General features: G+C 31.4%; 1 protein-coding gene across 3 annotated transcripts in view; it reads right to left on the bottom strand.

Annotated features, from left to right (window-relative positions):
• Nucleotides 1–7734, bottom strand: part of LOC114880353 (mucin-4) — a 173964-nt gene extending 166230 nt beyond the window's left edge. Inside the window, exons 1-2 of one of the 3 annotated variants that reach the window (XM_046288696.1) lie at nt 7532–7734; nt 406–808 (exon numbers count right to left, since the gene is read on the bottom strand). The gene's annotated coding sequence lies outside the window, so the exon portion shown is untranslated. The remainder of the gene's footprint in view (nt 1–405; nt 809–7531) is intronic. The other 2 variants (XM_046288695.1, XM_046288697.1) reach the window with 2 other exon arrangements.
• Nucleotides 7735–21321: the final 13587 nt, after the last annotated feature.

Raw genomic sequence — 21321 nt, 5'->3', positions numbered from 1 at the left:
AATAACTTTTCAAAATTTGTTATATTGATTTACGTCTTTCTAGAGTTAAAGAATTCTAGTGTTAGAATGTCCCATTTTTAATGAAAAAAAGGCACTATAGAATACGTAATTTTATTTTATGAAAGCACTGTATTAGTGCAAATATTTAGTACCCTACAACAAATAATTTACACAAAACAAAATGTAAAAAAAATATTCATTCAGTTAAACTAAAGTTTCTAATTTTGAAAAAAAAGGTAAGGACATTTTTCAATTAATATATTTCATCGCTAATAACATGGTAAAGTTAAAGTAATGTTACTTATAATAAGAAATAAAAATAAAATTTAGAAATTCACCCAAAATCCATTGCAAAAACGCACATGCGTTCAAATCGTTGAAAAAAAATTCATTTTCTGTACTTACTACGAGCAGATCCGAACGTCCTGTTGATCAAAGCGGAAGCAACGAGTCCGCATTATTCTTTCTCTCTTCCTCTGCTACCCTTATCCTTGTCGTCAGCCACAGAAGAGCAGTCTTTCAAAGTTTAGCCGATCCCGCTTGTCCACGCGTTCTACGTTCCTCTTCTTCCTGCTCCTTTCACTCTCCCCTCTCTCTCTCTCTCTCTCTCTCTTCTGCCCTTTCTCTCCCGTTTTTTTTTCTCGTTTCGTCCGTCTCTTACCCACGATTACGGGGTTCGCACTACACCCGCAGGCCACAACACTCGGTACCCATGGCGACGCGTGTTCCTGCCACTTTTACACGGACCTTACTCTCACCGACGACTTCCGTTGCGATCTACGAAACAAATGTCCTTCCTTTACTCCATCTGCATCCGCGAATACGGTAAATTAGCTGGAGAGCCTTTATTGTCGAGCTAGTTTGCATTCGTCGTTTTGGGGCAAAGCTCGAAGGGTTAACTGCAGTCTTGATACACTGCAGCGCGGGGCTAATTTCGTGGCGACGTAACTGAGTTGTGGAAATACGAGAGATGTTTAGGGGCTAACACGACGCGCTGGGCTTGACGATTAGGGATTAGATATTGTCGACGTGATATCTTATCGAGAACGGAGTTAGGAAGGCTGGGACGCGGTTTAGGTTAGGTTCGTGCGGTTTGATCGTGGTTGCTTGTGGGAGCGGTTCTAAGCAATTGCTGTTTTCCTTTCCTTAGACCTTTCGTATAAAATGATAAAATAATAGGAACTCTCGTTATATTGCCGCTAACGGGACTGCAGGAGTGGAAAGTTTGTCAGATTTTCAAACTCTCATTTAAAGGACGAAGAGGAAATAGAAATGTATTATTTTCATAGATTATGATAGTGGAAAAGTAGCACTAGTATGTTTGAAAATTCATATGAAAGTCAAATTGCTCACGTGGCAATATAACGAGAGTCTACTGCATAATGATCATCAAAAATGGATTTGGGTACAATAAAAGAGAATTAAAAATTTCGAAAAAAATCCATGATTCTATTATCTTGCACATACATTACTACATTTCCCATTTAGCATGTGAATGCTAAATTGCTCATGTGGCAATATAACCAGAGTTTACTGTATTAGGTGTATACATAAGTATCCGTGGTCAAGTATAGATTAGAAACACTGTAATCAGAATGTGGCCACGAATTAATGTCTGGGCTCTGTGAATCTGCCACCCGACTTTGAAAAAACTAATATTTTTTACGGAAAATGATAGTATTTTGTTTGTAATTGATTGTAGTAACAATAGTTTCTTTTGTAGCTTTATCAATTAATAAATAAAAAAAATTAAAAACATGGTTCGCACCTGACATTGAAAAAATTTGTACAAATTTAATTGTGTGCGTATTTATTTAATTATATTTGTATAAATTTTATAACTCAAAAAAGCATGGCTTTTAGGCGTATAAACAATTGCTTATAACTTTTAAACTATTCAACTACAAACGAAAAGAAAGTCACTACAAACAACTATAAACGACGCTAAAGCACACGGCCCAAGCGAATTTTAGATATCTCAATGTCAGATGCGAGTCATTTTTTCAATTTTTTTTATTTATTAATTGATAAAGCTACAAACGAAACTATTGTTACTACAATCAACTACAAACAAAATACTATTATTTTCCGTAAAACAAAATTAGTTTTTTCAAAATCGGGTTAGAAAAAGAAATATATTTCTGTACTATATTTCACTCTTGACTCTTCAACTTATATGGTTAACTCCTATAAAATTGGTTATATTATTTTAGAGGAAGATAAATTATTAATTGCACATTTTAGGATACACAGATATTATAAATAATTAAAATTCCTTTATTAACTTTCGAACATTTATTTTTTAAAGTATGTGTTATAATTAAAAGTACTATAATTGAGAAATTTAAAAATCAGTGAGAATAGATAAAAAATGTCGGATCAATTAACAATGGATTTATCGTGGCCAGATTCTGACTGTAGTGTCTCTGGTTTAGATTATGGTAAGAATGGCACACAGGCACTTCTAGATAAAATCCCGCCATAGTATCAGCGTAAAGTGACTCAAATCATTGTTTACAATCGAAACACAGAAGGAAGGAAAATGGGGGCCATATCAGTTGACCAAGGATCATCGTGAACAGCGTTTAAATCATCGTCTCCCATTGTTAAAGAGATTTTTGTGACCAGTAGAAGCAGAAGAAGAAAGATGGACCTATTGCAATATTTCTAAGCGCAATAAATTGTCTACATCAACATCAAGATACAATATCTATGAATTTAAGTTACTGTTCTGTCAGGTGGAGTGAAACGGTGGTACTTTGTTACGAGTTGCTTCCATCGGATCAGATGATCAGAGTGGAATGATAGAAATAGCAATTGAATTATTTGAATCAGACACTTCGAAAGAAATGTTTAACTTATGCAAAGAAACGATGTGAAAACATTTTTCTCCATAATAATGAGGTCCCATGTTGCTTCTCTAGTCAAGCAAATGCTCTTTGATCTTGAGATTTTATAGGAAATATTTTGCTGTGTTATTTGGAAGACATAGCATTAGCAATAAAAAAAAATATGAGACCAATAAAGTAATAAATCACCTAATATTGACAAACCTAGATCGTCATAGTCAGATTCATTAAACTTGGTTTCTAAAGTTATATAAAATTAAAGATTTACAAAGATGAAAGGATTATTAGAAAAGAGAGTTTGTGACGTATGTCATTATATTAGATACAAACGATTAATTTACATTATGATTTTTGCAATTGTAGGTACTTGAAGCATTGACGCAGATAAAGTAGGTGCATATACATACTAATTAATAAATCTAAAAATAGCTTTTCTTATGTTATCAGTATCTACCTAATAGCAAATACTTAATCGTTCATTTTGTTACGCTTTAAATAAAGCACTTTTGTTCGATTTGGACTTATGTTAAAGGTGACACTGATGAATTATCACGAGCAAGTCATTAACATAACATTTCTTATCTGAGAAATATTTAATCTTATTTTATACCTAACATTATTCCACAAAAGTTTATCTTCTTTTTGAAACACTCATATTCGCTATGTATTTTTGCGTAAAAAAAAATGTTTTATCGAGTAAAATATCAAGAAAATCAACTATTTGTGAGAAATTTAAAATTTTGGTATGAAATATCTGAATTTTGAATTTCAAACAAATCTAAAATATCTTAGTTTATAATTTTATAGATATTTTACTCCAATATTTTTACAATGTATAGAACGTTTCGAAGAATCAATTTAAACATAAAAAAATATAGAATTATAAAAGATATTATAAACTTTTATAACTTCGTCAACTTGAAATATCAAAATATACAAAATATCAAAGCCTCAAAGTACCAAGCTATCGAAGTATTAAAATATCAAAATATGAAAAAGTCAAAATTTAAAACTCAAACATTGAAGATATACAAAATAAAGTATACTCTCTGAACAAAAAAAAGTGTTACCAGACGTCTACATGTGTATTTGATTTTGCATCTGATAAACACATTAACTGCGTGTTTATAACTGTACTAACTGAGTTCAATTTAACTTCCTGTTCTTTGCGCATTTGCAATTGCGGTTGCTATGATTACTTATGCTCTTTACTTGTGGTACTTTCTAACACATTGTTTTCTAAACGATTTTAAACTTCATTAGTCTGTGATAACCAAATAAGTATGTCGATATCAAAAGCTTTCTTTTAAAAAAATTTGTTGCTTGGCCTACGTAAAAAACTCATTAATTTCGTAATCAACGTTAGTTAACGAGTTAAATACAATTCTGATTTTTTATGAAAAATTATTAAGGCTGTTTGTATTATAATCTTTAGTATCTTTTGATTTTCTGAAATCAAACTTTTTTGAAAACACATATAAAGTTCAAATATCAAAATTTTTTTCACAATCGATATAGAAATAAATTTTTTTCAAAAATTTATTCAAACCTAATAAAAATAGTTAAATTAACAAAATACATCAAAATCTATTCAAATATCGTAAAATCTTTTTTATGATCGATATAAAAATAAATTTTTCTTAAGAATTTATTAAAAAATCTACAAATCATCTTTCTGTTGCCTAATTAATATATGTATAAACTAATTTATGTACATAAAGTGTTCCAAAAAAAGTTGTATGCAAAGGCATTCCCTTTCAATTTTAACACTTTCGTTCCCATCATAATTATACGACTAGTATGTATTTCAAATTACAAAATAACATATTACATAATCTATCAATAAGGTGCAATTAGAGCATTTCACAAAAAATCACCTCAGCACCGTAATTGCAGCTAATGATTTATTTTCTTCCTTTTACTAATTGAACATATGTCTTGCAGAAATCGAGGAGTGCATGTTAAAATAAAAAATACCAAAAGGATATCTCTTTTAACCACTGCAGCATGCACTTGTATATAATTTCAATTTAATTAAGATAAAAACTGTACAACAAAAAATATACTTTTGTGTGAAATATAATTATTTTTTCCAAATAAGTGAACTTAATTTCCTAACAAATTATTTAAATTTCATCTTCAACTTTACTGTTCATAAATTCTGTATAATTTGTAAAATTTACAAATTTTAGTCATAGCAAAATTTAATGTGTTTAATATCAGAATGAAAATGAATATTTATTCAAGACATATTAAAGATTTAATTATTAAATATTTATAGGAATTTTCAAACTTTCTGTTTGCTACCTTACATTATTAGTATAATAGCAATGCGATTCAAAGTAATATTTTTCTATTGTTTCCCTTTAATTATTCAAGTACATCTAATTTGCGGTGCCGGGCCCCTATGGCATTCAACGTGTTAAGGTTATACGAACAGCAATTTATACACCTCATAAAAAGCCAAATGCAGAGTCATTTTGTCTGATATACAATACAGTAGAACCTCGATTAAACGGATCCCCATTATCCGCGGTCTCGATCATCCGAATTGATTATTGGAGAGTTCAGTAACAAAAGAAATTTATTAACAGTATACATTTGTTTGCTACATTTTTCTTTTATTTGCACAATAAGTATACTTCCTGTTCATTAGTACCGCGATTTCTGAAATCATTTTCCTCGATTGTCCAGTGTCCCCTAATTAGTCCGGTTAATCAAGGTTCTACAATAACACGTCGGGTCAAAATGTGCCGATATTTGGCGCATGAAGGTTAATTAACTTTTACTAACCTAATATAGGATTTAGAGTTTAAATTTAATTTTAACATTGATCCAATATAAATTGTATGTATGTATACCTCTTTCAATGTGCATACATAATTTGTTATACTTAAATATATTTTAAATATTATATATAATTATAATATTATTATGGGCAGGAATGTAACTAGAGATTTCTTTATTAAGAAATTAAAAATCTTTTTTTTAAAATGTTTTTTGAAATTTTAGAAAACATTGGGAATGATATTATAAAAAATTAAGAAATTTAGATTTAACTGGCTCACTTCACCAGAATAACATGGCTGGAACACTCGGACGTTTAAGACCTCAACAACTAAAATATTTCTTGTGAAGCTAATTTTAACTTGAAAAAATTCCTAAATAATCTTTGAAAGCTGTTTTAACATATTTCATAGCTAATTTTAATAAAATTAAATATTGAATACGTTAAAAAGAAATATAAAAAATGAATTTCCATAAAAAATTTATAACCTTTTCAAATTTTCATATATGTAGAGAGCTTTATATTGAGATTGAACATTTTAAGCGAAAGAATAGTACAAAAATCGTAGTTTCAAAAAAGGTATTTATTTGGAGAGTTGAAGGGAAGGATTTTAGCCAAAAGTGGCTTATATTGAAGCTGAATTATCTGGGGTCGTCTCATACCCCACAGTACCTGGTAAGTGTTAATATTATTGTAGGAAATAAGATTCTGGTTTGTTCAACGACGTTCAGGAATATTCCGGAATTCGTTACTAATGATAAGTGGGAGGGGAGTCGCGGGAGGGTTGCGACACGGTCGGACATGAAGGAAATAATAGTTGACGAAACGACGACGAACGGGCTAGACGCTAAACCACGACGAATAATACCTACGTAGTTAATCTATATCCATTTTAATAAAATCCTATATTATCACGATACTAATAAGATAAGGACAAAATATTGTGACCCCCTATAGGATAATTATGGTTGCATCCCTGATTACGGGTAAAACTGACCCCGTATTTGTCTACTATGTCAGCCATAGAGCATCCGTCTTCTGAGGGTTAAAATAAAAGCAAAAAATATGATTCTGTACAAAAATACGAATACTTTTTCCAAATAATTCAAATCAACTCTCTGTTAAATGTAATAAGTTATGAATTTTTTATGGAAATTCATTTTTCAATATTTTTTTTCATATTTAAATTTTATTTTCAATTTTATTATTAATAAGAATTCTATATTGTGTAAAATTTAAAGTTATACAAACAAAATCTGTTTCTGATACCTAAACGATGATTATCAATGAATTATGAAAGAACGATCTATATAGTATTTGTCTTATCGATACAGGTAAGAATCGATAAGTACTTATCTATCGAAAATCAGTAGAAATGTCTCTGCAATGTTATTGCGAATCGCGAAAATAAGCATACTCGAGCAAACAGCTTAATTATCAAAGTTTGTCGCAGTTGCGGTCTGAATTGAAGAGAATTGCACGGCTGATTGTCAATCGTACTCGTCTTGAGTAACCAAGCGTTGAATATCAGGCTAACAAGTTCCTATAGAGGGAAGAGGTCTTGTAACTCTTCGTTAAGTAGAAAATAACGACTAACAACGACGACAGTTTTTACTTTAATATAAACGTTAAAAAAGGAGCAGAAACTCGTATAATTAAGAAGACACAAGCAAAGTACAATAACGTCACTAGTACGGTGTACAAAGTAAATCATAAATTATTGTTCAAAGAATAAAATGTTTTTTTCTTGCCTATCAAACATAATGGAAATGCAAGACGCAAAATAAAAATTAAAATAACACAGGTCAAACGGGAAACAGCGTTCGCATACGCTTTGAATTGCACAATATTTTTTTTTTCTTTTTCACAACTACGTAAACTCAGGTATGCTAACCTTAAATTGTTCCTGATCGTTAGATGCAAATAAATTAATCCTGTATTTTCGCTCTCTCCGCGCAAGAAATGTCACACGTCTGTCACGCACACACGATAGTTCGTTTCGAGTTCGCGGAAATTATTAACTCACTGATTCGATGTACACAAATCACCTTCTGGAACGATACACACTGAACGACGCTCGGCGCGAGACTGGTTGTACAAGTCGTAGCCGTATGCTGGCAGTTCTTGAGTGTTCTGACGTCGACCAATCAGCGCCGCGGATTCCAGCGCAGGCATGCGCCCGCGCATGTGCGATACGTCTCCAGTAGCCTCTTGCCGATCACGAGTCTATGATAGCGATATTAGTAATATTGTTATTTGAAAAGATAAAATCTAAGGAGGGAATGTGTTTTCGAAAACGAACTATAAACGTTTAACTGACTAAATACTGTAGCGGAAACGAATGTGTAACAGAATGCTAATTGTAAGTGATTGTTTCATTTCTCAATTCAAACTTTGCACTTGCTACCTTACGATTTAATCCGTAACAGTGCAAGGATGTTATAGCACATTTGCCAGTTTGGTGTAAATTTTCTATATCTTAACGTTTTATGGACGAACGCGATATAATTTTGATAAGATGGTTGTTTATTGAGAAGATTCTGTATAACTGTTGCAAACACATGAGCTACTGCCGGTTGAAGTAATAAGGGTTAATTCTTGAATAGTGGAGCCTACAAAATATATTCAAGGATATTACATAATTAATTACAGCTCCTCTAAATCGTTCCAGGGTTACGGATGCGAGGGATATTTGGGGACACAAGCGAGGCCGGAAAAAGAAGTCTGCGTGATACCGTCGCCAAGTCAACATCGCTCGACACTACTATATGTCTAAATATCTTATACATGTATCATTAAAAATACTAACTAAACCATCAAAACAAAATAAATGTAGTGTGAAAATAATTTTAACAAGTATTGACCTCTTTTCATTTACGTATCTTTTGTTTCTGAATGAAACATGATCTTTTTTTCTAAATCCGCAAAAGGGTGAAGATTTTTTATAATTAGTTTGATGACTCATAATACATAGTACAATAAAATATTTGAATGCTATTTTAATTATATTGGATTTACGAATTAATTCGGTGCCTTTAACGTTACTATTTTAAATTTCAATATTCTTAACTACTATACTTCAAATTTAAATATTTTTCAATTACTGTTTGGAATTTGGACATTCCTATTTGCAATTTCTCAATTATATTTTTAAATTTGGATATTTTCCCGCACTCTGTGGATCTAAAATGTTACTGGTAAGTGGTGCAAAATTACGTATAACAGCAGCGATTATTTTCATAATCGAATTAACTTTAACTTTTTAGAAATAAATCTACTATAAAAAAAACAAAGGCACCAAATTAATTTATAAGTTTAATATACAAATTGTTTACATTCGAATTAACCACTTGCTCAATTTGCTCAAAATATTATTCAGTCAATGTTTTCATATCAAATATAAATAACCAATTTGATAACAAGTAAAAAGTTTTCCGGTGGGAAAGCTATATGTACCATTTTCTTAAAAAAGCATTAATAACATTGATTATTATCATAAGAGCAAATTATGTTTATACTTCACATATGTTTTCAATATATTCTTCCATATAAATTTGTTTTTTGTTAGTTTATTTAATGTCGCATCGACTAGATGCCATTAGCGACCACCATTTACATTAATTACATGAGCTTAGTACAGTTATTATACATACATACGTGATCAGGATAGAGTGTCGTTTGTACATGTACCTATGTACATATGAAGTTAATAATACATTATAAACGTTGTAGTTTATAAGGTTTTCTTGAGCCCTGCGTCCATGATAAATCTTAAAAGTTTGTCTATTTCTTGAGTTTGGTCTAAGCAAGTTTTGATATCCTTGGCTAATTTGTGTTTTTTCTTAAGGTTTTGAATTTTTTGCATTCGAGCAATAGGTGTTCAACTGTTAGCTGAGTATCACATCTTAAGCACTTTGGAGGATCATTTTTCTGTAGTAGGTGCTTGTGGGTCAATACGGAGTGACTTATACGCAGTCTGTTAATGGTGATTTGGTGGGGTCTGATTAGTTAATAAGATGGATTTTTAGTAAAAGTGCTGTCCCTAATTTCATGGAGCGTCGTCTTTTTTAAGTTTTTCCATTCTTGGTTCTTTGATTAATAATTTTGGTGGCAAAATAGGCTTGTGCATCTTTAATATTTAATAAGATAATCATAAAATAATCATTAGACCGGTAAAATATTAACCAAGAAATTGAAGTAGAAGGAAAGACATCGTGGTTAACAATGATACACTTTCGTAAGTTTCATAATTTGCCGTGAATTAATTTTAATTACTTCTATATAATTGCAAAGAGCAGGTATAACAAAACAAACCAATTAAAGTCAACAACTTCCTGCAACATAACTATATGTTTAAGCGAAATAGCATTTTCTTTTACGCTTGTTATCATTAACTGTGCGTACGTCACGTCAACACAAGATTTAATTACTTTTTTCTGAGTTTTTATTCTAAGGAAACTTTTGCACATATAGTAATATTTTAGAGCAATAAGCATGTACAACCCTCTTGTGTATATATGTAAGTACATATACATGCATGTATATATACACAGTGGACATCATTATTACTGCACTAATAAAAATATAGAAAAAAAGAATTTATACAAACCCATAAAGAAATAGAAACACAGAATTTATGTGAAAACATTAAAAAATGAAAAAAACTTAAGATATATGTAAAAACATAGAAAAGTGAAATTATAAAATTTTGTAAAAACAAATGAGGATAAAAGTACAGATTTTTTGTAACCAGGGCTGAACTAAGATTTCTTGAGCCCGGGGTTATCAAATCATTGAGGGGCCTCTTGGCTGATTAAATTGATTCAAAAATTAGAATTTGTTCGAAATAAAATTAAATAACATTCAATCATAAAGGTAAATAATATTTAAGGCCAAACATTGAGAAGATACATTTTTTAATAAAAGTCCGATTTATTTCCAGTAGACTCTTGTTATATTACCATATGAGCGATTCGCCCTTCACACGGATTTGCAAGTATGTATACTAGTACTGCTCTTCCACCATCCGAACTTATTATAAGAAGATGGTACACTTCCACTTTCTCCTCCAAATTAGAGCTTGGAAGTTTGACAAATTTTCAGCTCCACCCGTGGCAACATAACGAAAGTTCACTGTATACCAAACAAAATAACAGTAACAAAATTTCATTCCCTATTTTTTGACATAGTAAATTGGAAACTTAAAATGGGTTTCTTCTGAAAAGTGAGGCCTGCGGTATTAGACCCCCTCCAGACTCCCTTTGATTTGGTGCTAGGTGTAACATTAATAAAATCTGAAGAGTACCCCAATTATGGTTAAAACTTCGCTGAAGAAAGTATAGTATTCTTTTATTATTACGAACACTATTTATTTTAAATTGGAAAAATAAACAATTACAAAATTCTATAAAAATACTCTATCTCGTCATAAAGAATGACATTACTTAAAGATACGTGTTCAAACGACAATCGATGTCAGCATTTTGTGCAGATTTTCAGTACATGCTTCCTCATTGAACGTTGATAGAGATTACACTGCACGCAACAAAATGAAAGCAATGAAACCGGAGTTATACAATACTGCATGGAAACAACAGTTTAAATGATGACAAATTTGTTATACGTCATTCTTTTCAACGTGGAAATATTTGGAGCAATACTTGCACGAACGGTGGTGCATGGATGTTAACGCTCTCTGGTAAGATAAATTTTTGCAATAAATAAAATGAAATTTAGGTCAGACTCTGTAGAACTCGAATTTTTGTTTCAAATTTATCTGTTTCATACAAATGCTACTAAAACTGGGAACAAAATGATAAATATTTTTAACAGATTTCAAATTCTGAAAGTAAAAAATTAGCTACAAAATAGGTACGCATGTTGCATAACTACAAAAATGTATTGGTTTTCTTTGTCCTATTCACAACACGTATATTTATTTATTATGATTTTGGAGTAAATAAAATTTAAGTAATTCTGAACTTTATTTAAAAGGTTAAATATAATACATATTATCAGGCTTACAAATCAATTTTATACCTTTTCTTGTTCTTAATTGAAACTTTATTTTGTTAATGAAAAATCTTTGTTAAAAAATGATTTATAACATTCTTTTTTCGGTAGGTATGACAAGACTTAAGCAATATTTATTATCTGTCTTTAACAACGAATCAAGAGCGAGAAACCACATAAATTCCAAAATAATAAATTTTATTATATTTTAAAAGTAAGCCTTGAAATTGCACCAAAAACATTTCTCATGTAATAATAAACAAAGAAGATACTTAACCCTTTAACTGCGGGTGTGGTATATAAACAACATGTTAATTTTTGCTAATATCAAATAGCGGTTGTGGCTTATATACCACTAAAATAAAAATGAAATAAATACAATAATAAAAATCTTTTAAAATAGAATATCACTTCAGTAATATAATTTAAAATTAAAATGTAATCGGCTGTGCTGAAATTACCCGCAGTTAAAGGGTTAAGTGACCTGCTTTGTAAAGTTGTGTTTATTTTAAGTAATTGTAATGTGTATTCTTCAATTATCATTGATGATCCTCATCTCAAGATCCGCATGCCTCAACTGGGACACCCTGTATAACAAAAACTATGTAAGTAAATATGTAGTTGAACTGCCCCGATATTACTGAAAATCCTTAAACTGTTTGTGTTGTAGAATCAAATCCATGTTTTCAAAAATCATGATAACACCAACAAAAGATTAATTCTCTCTAAATGCCACTAATAACTAGAATATTTATTAAAATTAATTTTATGGCAAAATACGTCTGTTTTAATTCTCCTTCAATGCCTGCACGTATTTGTTCTTTCAATATTCCTTTTATCATTAATCGTTAATTATTAAGTATATCAAGAAATGGTTCGAATAAATGCTATCCAGTTTGATAAAAGTTATTTAAAAAAGAAGAATTAGCATAGCATCCCATTTAAAGAAGACGACATCGGTTTATTTTGAACCGATATCGTCTTCTTTAAAAATTTTTCTAGAAAAAGCTATTCTAGAAAAATTGTTTATACACCAACCACACAAGCATTTTGTACCATTTACTTTAGACAAAACATCAAGTCGATAGTTGCTATAGTTTCCAAGATAATAAAATTATTATTTTGTAACACTTTAATCTGCCTTACCCTGTATGTTACAGTAAAAACGTTAATTCAATAAATGCGTACATTTTCTAGTCCATTCCTAGTTAATGGTTACACTTACTAATCTAATTAGTAAATGTATTCAAAGGAACAAATATAACATAATCTAACCAATTTTTGTATATTTATTAAATAAAAACAACCAATTTTCTGAAAAAACATTTATGTCTTAAATATGTATTTATTTTACGAAGTCATTAACATTTTCATTTGTCATTTACATTTGCCATCTAATAGTTTTCGATATGCAGAAGCCAAAAATGTAATTCCTAACTTTAGGAACCTAGCAGCTTAAAAGTTATAATGTATTCCAAATCGAGTATTTTTAGCGTATTTAACAGGTTGGTGTGACCCCATTTTATTTATAATCACGAATATCAGAATGCTGCCAAAAAACTAACCTAACGCACGAAATGCCTACATGTAAGTAAACAGACATTTGAATCATTCTGCCAAACTGATTACTTACCATTCTCATACTCACGTGGTTCTGTCTGCAGCTAGCAACATCATTCATTGGACAACTCATAGAGAGAAGCCAATACGGTGACAAACTATTCTCGAAAATATGTTAGAAACACTCAAATTTAAGACTTATATTTTTGGATTCTAAACATCAGAAACTATTAAATCGCAAATAAGAAAATTAATAATTTGATGTGTTTTAAAACAAAGTTCAGCTTACTTTAAATATTCTTATTCTTTAAGTATAATTTTATTAATAAAGTATTTTACTAAAGTATTTTGCTGTAGAAAATGTATGCATTGATTACTGAAAAGTGTATACATTTACTAAACTGACATCATTAGCTAACCGTAAACGTATTAAAATTAATTAAATCTCGGCTCTTGTTCTGTAAATTGCCCTTCCTCCACCCAGTTGATGAGTTAACGTATTAATAACGAGTAAATTTAATGAATGCGTTAAAGCAAGCTACGTGACTTCGCTCACATTAAACGTCATCACGGTCGATCAAATATTTTGCAGAGGTTAATAGACGCTTAAATTCGAAGCTCGGCGACGGTGCGTTAACATAATCATTCGATTAAACAGATTGTCAATCTCGATCGACACAAGAGTACTCTCCGTTGCGTCGAAAGCTTTTCACTTTTCCATCGGCGAAACGAGAAAATTCACTGTGCTAAATTTAATATGGAATACACTTCCTCTTGTTACGAAACGTGAGTCTGAAAATGATGTTTTCATAGCAGCGAATAAATTACGGTAATAACGAGAACTGATTTACTTAAAGCCTCCTCGTTCTAGACTCAAAGGCTGCAGGGATGTTTCTGCATAAACGCGTTCCTCTTCAGTTTTCGTTGGATTTTATTAGGATAAATGGTTTCCCATTTCAACATCCGCATTCGCAAAATTTTGCTATTTCTGACCATTTTCTTTTAGAATCATTTTAATTTTTTAAATAATCGGATTAAAAATATTCAATATTTATTTATGCATTTATTGTAACTTATGGTCATAGATTTTATTAGGTATAAAACTTAATTTAGTATTACTCTTTCTTAATCACTATTTTAACATTTCCCTATGCTTCTGTGTATTTGCAAAATGACGCGAGAATATCATAAAAATAAAAATTACTTTAATAATTGGAGCTACCATGATTTTAAAAAAATAATTTTTCAATAGAAAAATAACAGGCAAATTAATTCGCAAACCTAATAACACGTATTTTAATTCTTGATTTGTTATTTAACTCTTGAACAGAGGAATCAATCGAGACTCAAACTTACAAAATAAGTTAAATGTATAATTTTTAAACGAAGGAATTTCATACATTGACAGAATAATTTTTTGAATATGGGAAATAAAAATAATACCTATCAAATATAAAATCAAATTAAAATTGTGGCTCTCTCCATGGTCCGCCATCCAAGGGTTAATGCTCAAATGCTTTTTTATAATTTTGAAATTTAATTAAAATTAAAGCAGTTTGAGTCTCTTTTTATTGATTTTTATCAATTTCTATTTAGTGAATAAAAAATGTAATTGTGTATGACTAATTATGTTATATTCGTCTACTCTAATAGTATATAAAATAAATTCTTTATTGATTTTTTAATTTTTTCGTTTATGCAAAAATTTTATTTCAATGTAACGCTTTGAAAAAGAGACATCTGCATTAATTAATGTCTACCTGATCTCAAAGTATTTTAAACTTGCTAATTATATGTATTAGGTGAATAAATTAATTTTGTGCCTTCGCTTTTTCTTAATCGAAGTTTCATTTTTGTAAATCCATGATAATTTCAATTATTGAAATAATTTTTATTGTTGTCATATTTTCGCGCCATTTTTCAAATACACAGAAGTGCAGGAAAATATTTAAATTTAAAATAATAATTAAGAAAATATTGTGAAAAAAATAAGTGAAAATATTGCAATATCACAAGTAATACAGAATTTAGGTGAAGTAAGTTCCATTTCCGTTAGTATTTGAATATTTAATTGAATGTATTGCGAACTTGGGTAAAAAAGATTCAATTAATATTTAAAAAGGACAGGATATTTCAAAGAAAATAAATTATGAAAAGAAAGAAAAATAAATGACACATTCCATATTATTAAAAAAATGAAAAATGTTAAAAATATTAAGCGATTCTAATTTAACGTCCAGAGGTACAAACACTTTTTCAGGACTTCTTGTACTTATTATGATTTAAACAAACATCTCACCGGAATATTAATGGTGAAGAACGAATTGTACAAATGGCCACAATAAAATCTGTATACAAACAGAGTGAATAACCACTAAAATATTTCAATGAACCATACTTCACCTCGCTTCTGCAGTGCTTACGTGTTGCACAAGCAGCATTATGATACGTGGAAATACATAGCTTCCGGATCGAAGGTAAATTCTCGCGAAGAAGAAATGTCGTCGTTGCGATGCATATTTCATGCTTCGATTCTGCTGTCCCGTGGTGGAAAATCGACGCGAACGAAAGTTCACATGTCGTTATGTTATATGTATCGCGTGGAATATCAAGAATTGCGTCGATAAAACCCGAATCGTATTACGATGTTGTCAACAATGAAAAAACAACATTCTGCGTAGTGCTTTGCTAAAATAACATATTTTATGTAATACAGTGTTATTACAAATTAATTGGGAAGGTGTTAAAAATGTAACGATATTTAAGAAAGAATCTCAAATGAATGTTTTTCAGATTGTAGGAGGTAAAATAAAATGATCAAATAAAAGTTGCACATTAATGAGGGGATAAATAATTTTAAAAATTTGGAATATTATTTATATAAATTAAAATATGATATTTTAATTATTATTCTAAAATACGAATTATGGAACATAGTATTCTAAAATCATGTTCATATAATATTTTAATTCATACAAAATGTTTCATTTAGATATGACCCCCTGAATGTCATTTTTACTCATTCTGTGCCGTAGGACATTTTAACTACCTAAAATAAAATATTAAGTAAAAGTAAGTCACAAATGCCTTGTAAATTTTATGTGCTATAAAAAATATTTGCGACATATTTCTTCTTAGGTACCAATTTTAAGTTTATTTAGTACTATAACCCTGATACTAGGTTCTAAACTTTATACATGTTTATTACAGTTTGGATTATCCAAGGTGCAACATAATTAAAAGTATATTATAAAGTACATATATAAGTCATAGATTTTTAATATTTCATAAAATCTTTACCTGAATCATGTTTCTGATTTTGTTAGCATCAAGTATTAAGATAAATTGATTTTAGTCTTTTTTTAAAAATATTTTTAAGTATTCTGGATTTGAAGTAACCAAATAACGCTTGAATAATTTTGCTAATATTTTTTCAATAACATGAAAATGTTTAAATACAATACTTATAAACGGTAATATTTGTAACGTAAGCATTAGAGAAAGTAGGTAAGGGCCAGGGTGCCCTACCTACACCCCTCCCCCCTCAGAATGTTAATTGACCCACTCATCATTCTGCAATTATAATTTGAAAATTTCCCAAATTTAAAAATTCTAAAACTTTAGAACTGTAGATTTCAAAAATTTAAAAATATCTAAGGGATCTAGTCCACGCTAGAAAAACTGCTAGTTACGTCAATGGACATAAATTACGTGTGATGGAAATAACTCCAACGCTTTGTGCAAAGCATTTTACTTTATATTCAGGAATATTGTACATCGACAAATGAGCATTCCTTATTCTAACCGTAATATGTATCACGTGCATAAATGTCAGTTCTATATAACTATAATGACGCAACTAAGGAATGCAAATGAGAATCGCTACAGCAAAGGGTCATTTTCTCTTTTCTTACCCATGCAAGCAGTAATAATGTAACAAATTAGGACAGTATCACGTAGGATAGTACTTACGGTTGCTTTCGTTGTAATTGTTAATTGCATACGAATTTCAAGGAGAGTTAATCTTTAAAGAATTATTACAGTCGTTAAAGATACCTTGAAAAACATGTTAGTATTTTTAATTGCTTTTAAAGCCGTAAATTGTATTACGTGTACTGAAGTGGTTGCTAAAAATGGATTTATCAGTATAAACTGCTATATCAATACATTAATTGTATTGATTTTGGGGAAAAAGGGAATGAAGATAAATAAAGAAACACGTCACTATTTTTTTGTTAAAAAGTATATTCAAGAACTTTAAACCAAGGGAAAGTTAACATGTTAACTGTCATGGTAGTCACCAGTAATCGGCATCACAAATTTTGTATAATCCTTCCTACCCTGGTGAGATACATATGAGAGTCAGTCAGAAAATTAGTTTTGCTCGTATTAAAAATAATGAAGCATTTAGATTTTTAGTTCAATTGTTTATTTATTTAATAATACACAATGTCAGCTACTTTACTACGTAATCCTCCTATCAATTAAGACATTTGTCGTATCGTGGCACTTTTAACTTTGATAAAGTTAACAGACATTTTACAACGCTTTTTTCGGAAGCAAAGCAAATTTCTTTCGACTTATTTTTGCTCATAGAATCACTCCCTGCCCGGTTGTAGTACCCGACCTGAAACACTCTGTATATATTTTTTAGTTTGATTGTATACTACTACTTTTAATTCGCAACAACGACAATAAAGAACATACTAACGTGCAGAATAACTTGCATTCAGGCTAGACGTGCCCCCCCCCCCCCCCAAATCAATCAGTCCGTACCGCCAGGGCCGACGTTAGGAGGGGGGAGGGGGAGGGGCAATCGTCCAGGGCGCTAGATCTGTAGGGGGTGCCGCAGCCCGGTGTCCCTAGTTTATTCATCTACAGTGTGTTCCAGAACTGGGGTCGGAGCCGAAGAGGGATGATTGCTGAGATCATTCTAAACAACTTTCTCCTTTGTCAAAATGTTGTTTTAGGCTTCGTTTTCGAGTTATTAACGAAAAACAGTGGCCAATCAGAGCGCGCCCTTAAGGCTGGTTCAGACAAGGCTAGTAGTTTAGTCGAGTGGGGAGTAGCTACTTACTACTAAACCGTTTAATGCATAGAAAAGTGTCCGGACTAGTACAGTTGAGTTTTGAAAATCAAGAGTTCAAGATATATCCCTTGACTAAAGAAATGCGTCCGGACAGGTCTGTCCCGAAGGCTAGATAGTGGTGGGGGAAGCCTAGTTAGTGGTGGGGGAAGCCTACTCGACCAGCAAAATCCAATGGAACGGATCGACTCGACTAAACCGTTTTACTAAACTACTCGACTAAACTCTAGTGTCCATACACTAAACTACTCGCCACTCGACTAAACTTCTAGCCGTGTCTGAACCAGCCTTTAGCGCGGGCCGAACCACGAGAGTGTTGGGTATGCTCTGCGTTCAAACCGTGGTCGTGATCAAGTGCATCGGCACCACATCGGTGTAATAGGATTCGTTGTTCATGAGCAATCAATAATTCGATACTATTATTCCTTTCTTTTTAACCGACTTCGAAAAGGAGGAGGTTACTCAATTCGATCAGTATGTATTTTTTTTTGTTTTTTACATCTTGTAGGGTATGTCTTCCGGTTGGTCCCATTGAAAAAAAATTTGTCATTTTTTCATTGTTATTGCAAAATACAGGAAGTTTTTAATGTCAAGATTGGACGATTTCAATGACCTTTTAATAATATGTTGTCGGGGACATGATTCTGAGATATTCGTGAACAACTATTACTACTACATTGAATTCTACGTATATCTACGTGTCTCTACTGGTGGATGAGTCAGCATGCATTCGCCGATTCTCTACTGTTTCTTATATACATGGCTATTCTGCAAGGCATGTACCGATTGCGATGAAACCTTTCACATCTAATAGGAGATATTTCCGCGATATTTCACTTGCAAAAATTTATGCAATTTGTTATTGTTAATAACTATTGTGATAACTTGTATGGAACTTGTTATCGTTAAAAACTATCGTTATTGCAATTAACCAATAAGAACGGTAAACCACCTTACGGCATCCTACAAATACTGCTCGTTCCACTAAAAAGTGTGAAATAAAATAATTTTTAACAAAAAATACAACCGACTTCGAAATGCATTAAAAAGTATGAAATAATTTCTATTTCATTTATATCTGTATTCCACAGCTATTAATGCAATCTACTTAATCGTTAAATAGGATACTAAATATATTTCAACCTTTTCGGAGGCATACATATTCTAAACAAAGGTGATAGGTGGACAACCAGATGTGTCTGGGTTTTGTCACTCGAAGTCAAGAGACTGCATCGCCAGGCAGGGCAATTAACGGTTTTGAAAAGAAAAGCGGACCCCAACTTTCTAGTGGGTGTTCAAGTTAGTTTCATTCTAGCTATTCGAAGAGTACAGACGTGTTTTTCCGTGTCCTCAGAATAAAGCTAAAGTTATTAAATAAACTGCTTTATTATTTCAATCACCCATTTTCAATACTTATTTTGATACCAAACAGGAAGGGATTAAGATTTCTGGTGCCTAGAGCTATCAAACGTTCAACGGTTCCCTTGGTTGATAAACTAGGTTAAAAAATTCAAATTTATTCCAAATAAAATTAAATACCATTTAATCGTAAAGAAAAATAATGATTTACAAGTAAATAATATTGAAAAGATACATATTTTAATAATTTAATGATTTAGGAAGTTTAAAAGGAGGGAATTGGTTTTTGCAATAGTAATTGGATCTAAAACAGAATTGTAGTGAAATCCAAACTCTGGAAAGTGGGGCCCAGAACTATAACCCCTTTAGACCTCCCTTGATCCGGCGCTGACATCAAACTTTAGTTGATAAAAATACTTTAATATTAACTTGCATAATTCAATCTTTTTTCAATCAGCACGAAATATGGATTTGTTACGTCCGAGAGACATATTAAAGAGTTAACACGTTGAATGTCGGCAAAAATCCTTCTCGTAAACATTTTTTCATGTAAAATGAGGCTATCTACAAATATTTCATTCGAATCGTATTTGACAGAATTTCGGAGATACAGCTGTATTAACCACATTTTTATTTTACGCAATCACAGTAGATTATGTAATGGAATACAACGGATATGAACAACTAACTATTTTTTGAATTACTTTATATATTTCTTCGGTTTTTAAACATTTTCCGCTCTAATAAAGTCCCTATTTTCAACTAACGGCCATACGACTAAGGACTACTACCATATACGACTTGGGACCACTACCAAGCGTACTTCGGTGTTCATAGAAAATTGTAATAAATCAACAAATTAGTAGTTAGAGGCAGTGGAAGTGTGTTATAATTACACAGAAAACACGGAAGAAAAAGTGGACGTAAATGCAGCAGGAAAAATTCATCCCGAATATACGGAAAATGATAAAGAAGATAACATAACCTCAAACATGAGCACGTGGTCAACCCCTCAGTTAAATACGATTAAAAAATTCTTGGATGGCTCTAACCAAACTAAAATTCCTACACCTAGCCTCTTGAATGAAGAGGATAGGAAATCAGTCAAGAGAAAAAGTGATACTTTACCAAATTTGGAAATGGCAAAAACCAAAAATCAGAGGGACGCACGTCCAAGGATTCAAACCTCAGCGTTTTGGAAGCAGAAAACAAGCTACTAAAGCAAGAACTAAGCAAATTAAAAGAAAAAATTCAGCAGCTCACAAATAAAGCTGATAATAATAAGGCATCAGAAACCAATGGGAAAATGGAAGTGGAAACCACAGCTGTGGCATCCAGCAGCCCTGCACAAAGCGAGCCCCAGCAGGAAGAACCATTTCAAACCGTAATGAGGAAGAAAAATCAGATCAACCGAGACAAAGAAAAGGGAACGCCAGCCCAGCATCATCCTCAAACATCTGCAACGCCAGCAACATCATCTACATCAACTCCAGCACCACCACACACAGCTAAATCCAAACTTCCAAAGCAGGACCAAGCCAGTACACCCAACAATAGAAATGTAGGCCCAGTACTAAAAGGTAAACCGCCACCTATAAATATCCTCTACCAAGACCCTAAAGATACAATAAAGTTAGTTTCAGAAAAAACAAAGAATAAATTCCACA

Source organism: Osmia bicornis, chromosome 14 (genome assembly GCF_907164935.1).
Source record: "Osmia bicornis bicornis chromosome 14, iOsmBic2.1, whole genome shotgun sequence".
In the NCBI taxonomy this organism is placed as follows: Eukaryota; Metazoa; Arthropoda; class Insecta; order Hymenoptera; family Megachilidae; genus Osmia; species Osmia bicornis.
This window is presented reverse-complemented; position numbering and strand designations above follow the sequence as displayed.